Here is an 11403-nt window from a genome sequence, read left to right as displayed (position 1 = left end):
GAATACCGAGATTTGGGACACATGTCGGAAATTCCATGTGATATCGTATCGAAATCTCCAATATATTACATTCCACACCACAGTGTTGAAAAACCTGATAGTACCACTACTAAAGTAAGGGTGGTATTTGACGCCGCTTGTAAATCTTCTACTAATATCTCGTTAAACAATGTCCTTAAGGTAGGTCCTACGATACAGAGTGACCTATTTTCAATATTGATTCGTTTTAGACAACATAATTATGTTTTAATCGGCGATCTGACCAAAATGTATCGTCAAATATTAATTCATGAAGACGAAAGAAACTTACAGCGAATAGTTTGGCGTAATTCTGTTGAAGAGGAAGTGAAACATTTCCAGTTGAATACCGTTACATATGGAACGGCGTCCGCGTCTTTTCTCGCAACTCGATGTCTTTTCGAAATTTCCTCAATCGTTTCCAAGGAATTTCCATTAGAAAGTGAAGTGTTAGCGTCAGATTTTTTTATTGATGATCTTCTAACAGGCGCTTCAAGTGTTGATTCTTTAATAAATTTGAGGCGCAATATTTGTAAGATTTTCTCGAATTTCGGGTTTGAACTAAGAAAGTTCCAATCCAACGATCAAACAGTCCTTGAAGATATTCAGCAGGAGTATCTCAATAATAAAAAATATTTAATCACAGATGATTCAAGCGTTAAGACGCTTGGAGTTTCATGGATTCCCAGTAGCGATAAATTTGAGTACAACTCTCATAACATTGTAGCAGATCAAGAAAGTGTTTCGAAAAGAACTATTCTTTCATTTGTCGCGAAAATCTTTGATCCTCTCGGAATATTGGGTCCATTGTCTATTAGAGCAAAGCTTATAATTCAAAGACTATGGCAATTGAAAATTGACTGGGATGAAAGCATTCCGCAACAGCTTTTTTCAGAATGGATTGATTTAAAAAATGAAATTTCCCAAGTCGGTTTAATGCAAATCGCTCGACATGTTATAGTCCGACAACCAAAAGTAATTGAATTGCATGGATTTTCGGATGCCAGTGAAAAGGCATATGCATGTTGCATTTATGTACGTTCCATTAACGTGGATACTAATGTCGAAAGTCACTTATTATGCGCTAAATCCCGAGTAAGTCCTCTAAAATCTCTTTCTTTACCACGCCTAGAGCTTTTAGGAGCTTTGTTGTTAGCTAAATTAACTGCAAAATGTCACTCAATTCTGAAACTTGAAATAAGTCAAACGTTTTTGTGGACAGACTCCACAATTGTGCTTTCCTGGATAGCAAATGAGCCTAGAATCTGGAAAACATTCGTTGCAAATCGGGTGGCAGAAATTCATCGATTAACAAATATTGCAGATTGGAATTATATTTCGTCCGAAGAAAACCCGGCTGATATAATTTCTCGCGGCTCAACTATTAAACATTTAATTGGCTCAAAACTATGGCTTCACGGGCCTAGTTTTTTGACTGAGTTCGAACATTGGCCACAAGGTTCAAATATTTCTAATTTTACTCGTTCAAGGGATTACGTGCCTGAAATTAAAACACGGTCAGATGTAACTTTTGTTGTACAAGATAACTTAAATACAGAATTTATTGAAAAATTTTCGAGTTTAAATAAACTTATACGAGTTGTCGCCTACTGTTTAAGATTCTTTAATAATTTAAAATTTTCGAAAGAGCAGCGATTCAACGGAAGGTTGAGCTCTTTTGAACTAAATCGATCGGAATTCACTTTAATAAAGTTAGTACAAAATCAATATTTCTCATCAGAACTTCATGAGCTTAAGCGTAAGGAATATGTATCAAAAAAAAGTAAGCTCAAGGCTTTATCACCATTTATCGATCAAGATGGAATAATTAGGGTTGGTGGAAGATTAAAGAATTCAAAATTCAGTTATGACGTAAAACATCCCATAGTTCTTCCCGCCAAGCATACTTTTACACAACTCATTATTGATAGCGAACATAAACGTTCCTTTCATTCCGGTATTCACGGAACTTTATCTCATGTAAGGCAAAAATACTGGCCACTTAACGGCAAGCAAGTGGTAAAATCATTTATTAGAAAGTGCGTTCCATGTTTTAAGGCAAAACCGAATATTATTTTTCCTAAAATGGGTGAGCTTCCTAAAACGCGTGTCACTTCATCACGTCCGTTTTTGTCTATTGCAGTGGATTATGCGGGGCCATTTGAATTAAAAGATAGCAAGGGTAGATCGAACAAGGTAGTTAAGGGTTATGTATGCATTTTCATCTGTCTCGCAACAAAGGCTGTTCACATTGAAGTTATCACCGATTTGACTAGTGACGGTTTTTTAAGTATGTTAAAAAGATTTGTTTCCAGGAGGGGTTTCTGCTCCTATATTTACAGCGACAATGCCACTAATTTTGTAGGTGCAAATAACGATCTACTCTCAATTCAGAAATTGATTGAATCGCAGGTTGTTCAGAATTACGTGAGTTACTCCAATATTGAATGGCATTTTATGCCGGCGAAATCGCCACATTTCGGTGGTCTACATGAAGCAGCAGTAAAGTCCTGCAAACATCATTTAAAACGAATTATGAATGGCACGCGGTTACATTACGAGGAGTTTTATACTTTAACCACCCAAATCGAGGCAATTTTAAATTCAAGGCCGCTTGTTCCTTTATCATCCGATCCCAATGACTTGCAAGCGATCACACCGGCCCATTTTTTAATTGGTCACGAGCTCACAGCATTGCCTGAGCGAAATTTGTTGGATGATAAGATCAACTTTGTCAAGAGGTACCGCCATCTTCAGCTTATGGGACAGCATTACTGGTCGCGCTGGAGGAAGGAATATATTCACCACTTACAGCAAAGGACAAAATGGCAGTTCAATAATGATGCTGACTTCCATATTGGTAGTTTGGTACTCGTTAAAGAAGACCACGTTTCCCCGATGTGCTGGCCTTTGGCAAGAATCGTACAATTACACCCTGGAAAGGACAATGTCACTCGTGTGGTGACCATAAAAATGAAAGGTGGTGTATTCAAGAGAAGTATCACCAGATTAGCGTTGTTGCCAACAGAGTGAACTCAATAGACTTAAATAGACTGTTAGAGTGTTAATTCATTACTTTATTAATGTTAGTTTACTTAATTAGTCTATTTAGTTTAAATCGTTTGTTTTCTTTAATTGAAAGTCCAGCCTTTCAAGGGGGGCGATTATGTTAAGTCATATTTTTATTTAATCGAGGCATTTTTTAATTTTGTTAACTTCGGCAACGCCGCTTTTCTTTGTCATTATTCACGTGCGAAATGCGGCGAGAAAAAAGGGAGTCTTGGGTTGTACGTTAAGACGTTAAGGTGCTGCGTTGTTGCTCTCGCGGCAAATGGCTGTAATTCTCCATATTACGTAAAATAAAAAATTGAATATCCACGAGTGGTGTTTACTTCCCTCAAATAAGATGGGAAAACCCCTACAAAATTGTTGAAAAATGTTTTCGAATGAGTGGAATTGGAAAGTCCACCATTTTCAAATTGTTGCGGGAAAGAAAAGTAGCAGGTCAAGTGGAATCTCCCAAGCAAAAGCCAGGACGACCTACAAAAGTCTTTGATGAAAATGCTAAATGTATAATTCGAAGAAAAGTTCACTCTTTTTATTTTAAAAAGGAAATACCCACCCTAGACAAAATTTTAATGGAGCTTGGCCGAGATGACAGTATTCCGTTGATAAGTAGAAAACTTTTATGGAAAACTTTAAAAAATATGGATTTTGCCTGGGAAAAGCATAACCGCAAAGCACTTTTACTGGAGAGCGACGAAATTGTTTGTTGGAGACGACAATACTTGAGAAGTATCAAGCAGTACCGCAGGGAGCAAAAGAAAGTTTTTTATCTTCATGAGACGTGGATTAACGAAGGTGATATAGTCCAAAAAATGTGGCAAGACAAAAATATAACCAGTGCTCGCCAAGCTTTCATAGAAGGTCTGTCTACGGGTATTAAAGTACCTTCGGGAAAAGGAAAAATACTTATAATCACACATATTGGAAGCGAAGAGGGATTTTTAAAAGAAGGTCTGCTAACCTTTGAGTCGACTCGCACAGGAGATTACCGAGACATGAACTCAGACGTTTTCGAGGACTATTTTGGTGAAATGATAAAATTTCTTCCGGCTAATTCGGTGGTGGTTATGGATAACGCAAGCTATCATTCACGGCGAATAGAGAAGACGCCAACTTCAAGTTGGAGAAAGCAAGAAATTATCGATTGGCTGACTGCAAAAGGTATTGCGTTTGAAGCAAATTTGATAAAAAAAGAACTGCTGGCAATAGCAAACTTACACAAAACTCGTTTCATGAAATACGCTGTGGAAGATATAGCCGAAAAATATAATATAACTGTACTGCGCTTACCGCCATATCATTGCGAACTAAATCCTATAGAACTGATATGGGCGCAGGTAAAAGGATTTGTAGCAAGACAAAACACGACTTTTAAAATGAAAGATGTTAAGCTACTGTTTGATCAAGCCATTACGGAAGCGACACCAGAGAATTGGCGAAAAGCAGTCCAGCATGTAATTAAGCAAGAGGACAAAATGTGGGATCTTGACAACCTCATCGATCAGACAGTCGATCCTTTAATTATAATGTCAAGAGGTGATGACAGTTCGTCAGATGACGAAGAAGACTACAATCTATTATAATTTAAAATTGTTATACACTGTTCAAAAAGTGCCAGATCCAAAAGTGACATTTTCAACTGTTTTACTCTACATATTATGTTCAATAAATTTGTGAAAAAAATATATTATTCCATTTAAACAAAAGTAACTTTCTAAAATAAAAGGTAACGGTAAAAAACAAGTCCCAGTTGCACGTCTTTGGCGAACCGTTTTCAATGTTTATCAGTGGGTAACAATGGGCAAAATTCATAAATTGACCCAAAACCGGGTGGCACTACCTGCAATCAACGAAAAGAAAGAATTTTACATTGGAACTAATACCCAACTAAGGTAGTGGCATAAAATATTGGTGGATCACCAGGTACCACTTTTGCATACCTAATGAGGTTTTATTGCTCTACACACTTCTGAAATTAGAGTATAAATCACTTTTTTCTATGGAAAAGCCGCGAGAAGACTACTTTTTTTCCTAGAAATAGAAATTCTATTGGAAATTAAAAGGTGCACGTGTTAAAAGTTTAGCATATTATAAAAATATTTTACTGTTTCTTCTACTTGAACAATATAACTTGCATGTCCATTAAACTTATTCCCTTTAATTAGGAAATTGTGTTCATTTTTTGAGAATTTGAAACTACTTAAAAAAAACTTACTATATATCTAATTTCGAATTTAAAAGGATTCACACTGTATCTACATTTTTCATATTCTATATTTTTAATCAGAACGCTTACACAATAGATTTGTGGAAATCACGTAGAAGTTTGGCAACATAGCGACGTCTTTACAGCAAAAATAAGCAAAATATTAAGGGTTTCGACTGGTGCGCCGCCTGTCGCAGAAATTATTGAAGGGCCGAATTCGGCTATGCGAATATTTATCTGGTGCGGAGCTATTTACATCTGTGCCATAACTTTTCGGTGTCGGATGATGTAACTATATTACATGGGTGTGGAAAAGGTAAAAAAATGTTTATATTTTTTTTTGTCCTTTTATAATTGTATTTGTTTTCATTCCTTATAAGATAATAATAATATGTACTAGATGTGATATTTGCCGTTTTAAAGTCCATATTTTAGGTTTTTGTATTTAGATAGGTATGTGTCTTTTCTGTTAATTAGCGTTCTGTTCCGCATCATTTAATTTTGATAATTTTATTTAGGTCTGATGATGCCCTAATGCGGCTAAACGCGTAACCTTTAATAGACGCTTGATTTATGAGACTTGGACTTTTGAGTTTACTTTCTCCCCCCTTTGGTCATTTTGTAAAAAGTTAAGATATGATTCACAATTTAAATGTCCATCAATAATAAATGGCCCAATAATTCTATTTCCCAATAGGTACTCTGCACCAGACATTTACACTCTAACCTGTTTTGGTGATCTACTTTCCGCATCCAGTGAGGGTTTTCCGGGACTAATAATGCTTGTTATTAAAATTAATATTAACACAACTAGAAAAACTAGCCTTGTCGTTTGTCAAAATCATTTTCTGGTAGAGCTTGGTGCAAGGATATATGATATGGACGAAGTTTACTTGAACGATGACTAATTCGTAAATAAAGCGATATTTCCCTCGTGCTTAAACATGGTACAGCAACTACTACTAGTAGTCGAATCATCGAGCGGGATGTACTCTTTGCGTTATCCTAAACGTATTAGGGATGATACAAAATATTAGGAACAGTTCCAAACGAGTAACGGCTGTAACAGGTATTAATTTAAAATTTAAGAAAATACTAATTCCAAGATATTAACTTTTCCGGAGTAATAGAATATAACAGATTACAGACGGAACAGTGGGAATAGCAAAAGAGAGAGAACAGAATAGCGAAGGAAACTGCCTTTTGGCGTTCCATTTTTATTCGACCTATGATACGATAATGCGACGAAACACGAAACTCAAAACGAGGATTGCCCGGATTGGGGATTTATTTAGACGAGTAGACCAACCAACCAAACCCTTCTTTATCCATGCGAGTAGACGAAAGATGGAACCGTTGGCGTTTGGTGTATTGGTCGATTTTAGCATCAGCATCATTCTTTTATTACCGCAAAATCCAAAACTTTATTAATTTTTCATAACCGTTCCGTTTCCCCTTATAGTAGGTATTAAATTAAATTTTATATCGTGTCAAAGTTGTTTTAACGATCTCGGTTGGAACTGTTATTAAGTAACAGGTATTTGGAACTGTTCCAGAACAGGAACGTAACGGAACAGTTCCAAAAAAATACTAGTCTGTACCATCCCTAAAACGTATTGCCAGTCGCCGAAATACTTTTCTGCTATAATGCCTTCGTTCAGGCTATTTTGCAGCATATTCACATGCCGCAATAGGAGCATTTTTAAAACACTGAAAATATATGGCGAGCATATCATAAGCCTCGGCACTGGTGCAAGTCATTTCAACAATAAAAACATACCCCAAAAATACAACAATAAAAGCGAATTTAAACGATGAATTTGAATTAAATCAATGCACAAGTAGTTAAAAGTGTCAACTGTCAAAAATAAATTATTTTCAATGTCATTTGTTTATCTCCATGGAAACCTGCCGACGATTTTTCATGGCTATCTAGCTTTACCTCACATAATTCTAATTAGATTACGATTCTGATGTTTAAATTAAATTATCTTTTTATTATAATAACTTAAACATTTTTAGAAATGCTTGTTATCCCTACATAATTGAGATAAGTCGGATGCCTAGATAAATTGCGAAGAGAGGTGCCAAATAAACAAACAAAACTCAATAATTATTAATTCCAAGTGACATAAGCGTCAAATATTAGGCTTTCAGAGATGCGGTTTTCGGCGTCATCGAAGTTAGCAACAGAATCAGAAACGAAAATCAAATTTCTACAGTCGCCCAGATAAGTTCTGCACGCAATCTATTTTTTTGCATATTTAAGGATTAAATCTAATTTGAAACATCTAAAATAAAGTTAAGAGAAAAACTATAATTACATATAGACAAAAAGGGTGTAGATTTGATTTTTCGGTATAAAAGATAAATGTTTGTAAAATAATAAATAACTTAAAAAAATCACAGTAATTGTTAAAAACTTTGTTACACCTTCAAACTTGGTGTATAAATGAAAGATAATAAAATACACCATATATCTCAGAGACACATGTTTTTTCAGGGGATGAAGGGGTGTAAGCCACCCCCAAATAGTTTAAAAAATTGTAGTAATTAGTAATAATTTTCTTTCACTACAGACTACAGACTACTCACACTTTCTAGGGGCATAGTTATAAAGTCTTTAAAACGCGTCGGCTTTTTTCTTTGCATTTGGGGCCTTGTGTTCAGTTTATCTTTTTCCTGTCCTTTTTTTTTGGATCTGGATTCATAGTATCACCTTCAAGTTCTACTTCTTTTTGATTTTCAAAATATTTTACTTTTTCTTCACCACTTGAATAATTGTGATCTTCCTCACAACTTGAAAAGTCTTCCGAGCTGCTGGTGCTTTTCTTTCTCGAATTATTGGGAGTTTCCTCTTCTTTTATTAATTTTATCTCATTTTTGGAATCAGCAAACAAGTCAGACAAGCCATCGCTTATTGTAGAGTGGTTGTATGTAGAATTCGCCCCACGCTGATGGGGCTTGGTGGTAATAAGTCAGTCACTGTCTGATCTTCACAAATTTTTAATCTTATTACCTTCCTATTTCTTGCTTCTAGTTGGGGCCTGGTTGGTGGGATGGATTACTGGGACGACTCAAATTTTGTGGTCAAATACAGCCTGAAAAAACTTTTTGAAAAACGATGAATTTCTTGTTATTGAATATCCTTGTCGTTCAGCTGAAATTGCGTTGCCACTAATTTTTATAACTTTGTAAGGTTTTAGGTCAAAATAGAGGTTAAACTGTTTGTTTTAGGTTGTCTACATAAAACTAAGTCGCCTGGTTGAAATGTATAAGATTTAGTTCTGCGTTTCTGGTCTGCATATACTTTCTGCATCCTCTTGTTCTTCTCATCATTGGATTTTATGGCTGTATCCCTTTTGGGTTGTTGTTCAACTGCTGGTAAAAATTTGTTCATTTTTCTGTGGAATATGGATTCAAAGGATGAAACTTCAGTGATGGAATGTGGTGTGCTCCTATAGTTGAGCAAAAATTCTTAAAGTTTGTATTTGAAATCACCTATTTCCAAATGAGTACAAAGTAGTGACTTTTTCGTTGTCTTGACCAATCTTTCTGCCATACCATTTGCTTCTAGCCAGTAGGGCGTGACTCGAACATGTTTAATGTCATATGAACTAAGAAAAGTTGCTATTTCATGGGTGTTGAAGGGTGGACCATTATCAGACTTAATAGAGGCAGCAAAAAAGGTAGAAAATATGCTTTAAAGATGGTTGGTTTTAACTGGGAAAAACTTGGAGAACTTGCGACTTTGATGATTGGGACCCTAAAGTATTCATCTACCATCAGAAATACATATTTATACTTGGGAAAAAGACCTGCGTAGTCGCATTGAAAAGGATAATCTGGTAGGGGTGTTAAAATTATTGGCAAGAAGATTTTGTTACAGCTTGATAGTCATTGAGGTTTGATACAAGTTCATTAACTGTTGGTGGTATATGTCTTTCACGTAAGATAGCTTTGTTAGGATTTTTCATGTCGACACAAATTCTTATAATGTTTGGGTTACCTGATTTGGGGATGATTACAATAGGTTAAATCCATGGTATTGCTTCTTCACCTACTCTCGCGATTATGTTCTGAAGCTTCTAATGTGTGTAGCTCAGCTTCGATTAATTTCCTCAAATGAAATGGAACTCGCCTGTGTTTCAGAACAACTGGTTGGACGCTTGTGTTAACATGTAATTTGATTGTTCCAAGGAAGTTCCAACTCCTTTTGAAAACTTCAAAACCTTTAGTTCTGGAAAATACTGGTCAACATAAGGTAAATCAATGGTTATACAAGTGTTACATGATTAGTTGAAACTGATATGATATTAAGCTTTTAGGCTAATGTGATATTACTAGATGTCTCAAAGCTTAATAAAGACTCAAAGGTACCTTCTATCATAATTATGTCTGTGTTTGTACTGTGATTCGTATAGTTTACTGTTGCATGAAATTTGTCAATGACATCTAAGTGTGTTGACTGATTATATGGGAAAATTTTGCTTGAATCAAGTGCTAAAGGTTCGTTAAATGTTTGATTAAAAGTTTTCTCACTTATAATGTTTATAGAAGTACCCGTATCCATAAAAACATTTAATATTCTATTATTAACCATAAGATTTACTTTTAACAGGCAGATTATTCTTTTAGTTTCCAGTGAAAAAGAGCTTTTTGATGAGTCATCATTAACAAAATTAACATTGTTACCTTCGCCTGTTGTTAAAAGACTAACTTATTTGCTTCCTAAGACATACCTTATCAAAATGTCCTGGTTTTGAACAGTGGTGACAAATAACCCTGCTTGTTGGACATGAATCCTTCCATTTGGATGCCAGTTGTTACCACAGTTCATACACTTTTTGTTTGGATAGCCTCTCTCTCTTCTGGGTTGGTGTTCCTGGATTTGTGTTAAACATCAGTTGGTTTTGTGTTATTTTTCTTCTACCCAATTAACTGATTCACGGTTGTTATACTTTATTTGTGTGACCTGTACATCTCTAATTTCAAACACTTTCGCCTGAGAGATGAGCTGTGTTAAAGAAGGGTTGTCAGTCAAGGTATAACGTCTTAGAGGAAGATGTTGTTTTCTGGATTATCTGTGATTTAATTTTTCGATCCCTATCCACAAAACTACAATCGGTGCTTAGTTTTAGCAGGCTAGCAGAGTACTTGTCTATAGATTCACTATACAATTGTTTGGCTTGGCAAAAATTATAAATTTCGAACTCAATGTTTACTTTTGGTAAAAAATAATTGTTTAATTTGACCTTGCCTTTCTCGTACTTTGATGTAGGGTCAACTGAGACTGTAGAAAAGTTTGAGGTTCAGGTAGAGAGCTAAAATTGTCGAAAACTTCCTCTTCAACACAGTTGTAATAGCATATCTCTTTCCTGTTGTCGTTGGTTATACCAGAAGCCACTAAGAAATTGTCGAATTTTCTGATCCATTTCTGCCATTTTAAAATAACATTTCCTGTGTGTACATTAAAACTTTCAATGGCACTAAGTTGATTTTCCATGTTTAAAGTTCGCTAAAGTTTCTCTGAATTTACTCGCAATAGTTTCGTTTCTCGTCGCCAAAATGTCCTTTTTTTGTGGTTATTTATGTTGGTTATTATTGTTGTTCGTATTTATTCATTGTTTAAGTTAATGCAACTGTTGTAAACAAAAACTGTATTTTAATTTCTGTTTTAACATTACAAAAACATGTTCTTTGTTAATCTAATCTAAAAGTATATAATACCTGTCTTATAACCTATCACCCGTTATACCTGAAAGTGTTGTCGGATTTCATGGATGCAACAAATATTACGAAGTGACGCTTCAGTAAGACATCGTAAAGCAACCGAGTAGGCGATTACTCGCTAAAATATGGCTTAAGTAACGATTTTATGTGTCAATACTAAACTTTGAAACTAGAACCAAAGCTCGTTCAATTCGCTCGAATCAAGTGCCCACTCTGAGATTTGTTCAGCTGAGTGGATCTGAGGTTAGGTTACACATAACCGACCCTATGAAACAGTTCCAAAATAATTTAAATTGGCACTGAGTGCTAGTTTACGAAATTGCTCTGATGCAGCCAACCAAAAAGCAATCCGCACCGGGTCAGTGCAAAGCGAGTCGAAC

Source organism: Anthonomus grandis, chromosome 3, assembly GCF_022605725.1.
Source record: "Anthonomus grandis grandis chromosome 3, icAntGran1.3, whole genome shotgun sequence".
NCBI lineage: Eukaryota > Metazoa > Arthropoda > Insecta > Coleoptera > Curculionidae > Anthonomus > Anthonomus grandis.
This window is presented reverse-complemented; position numbering follows the sequence as displayed.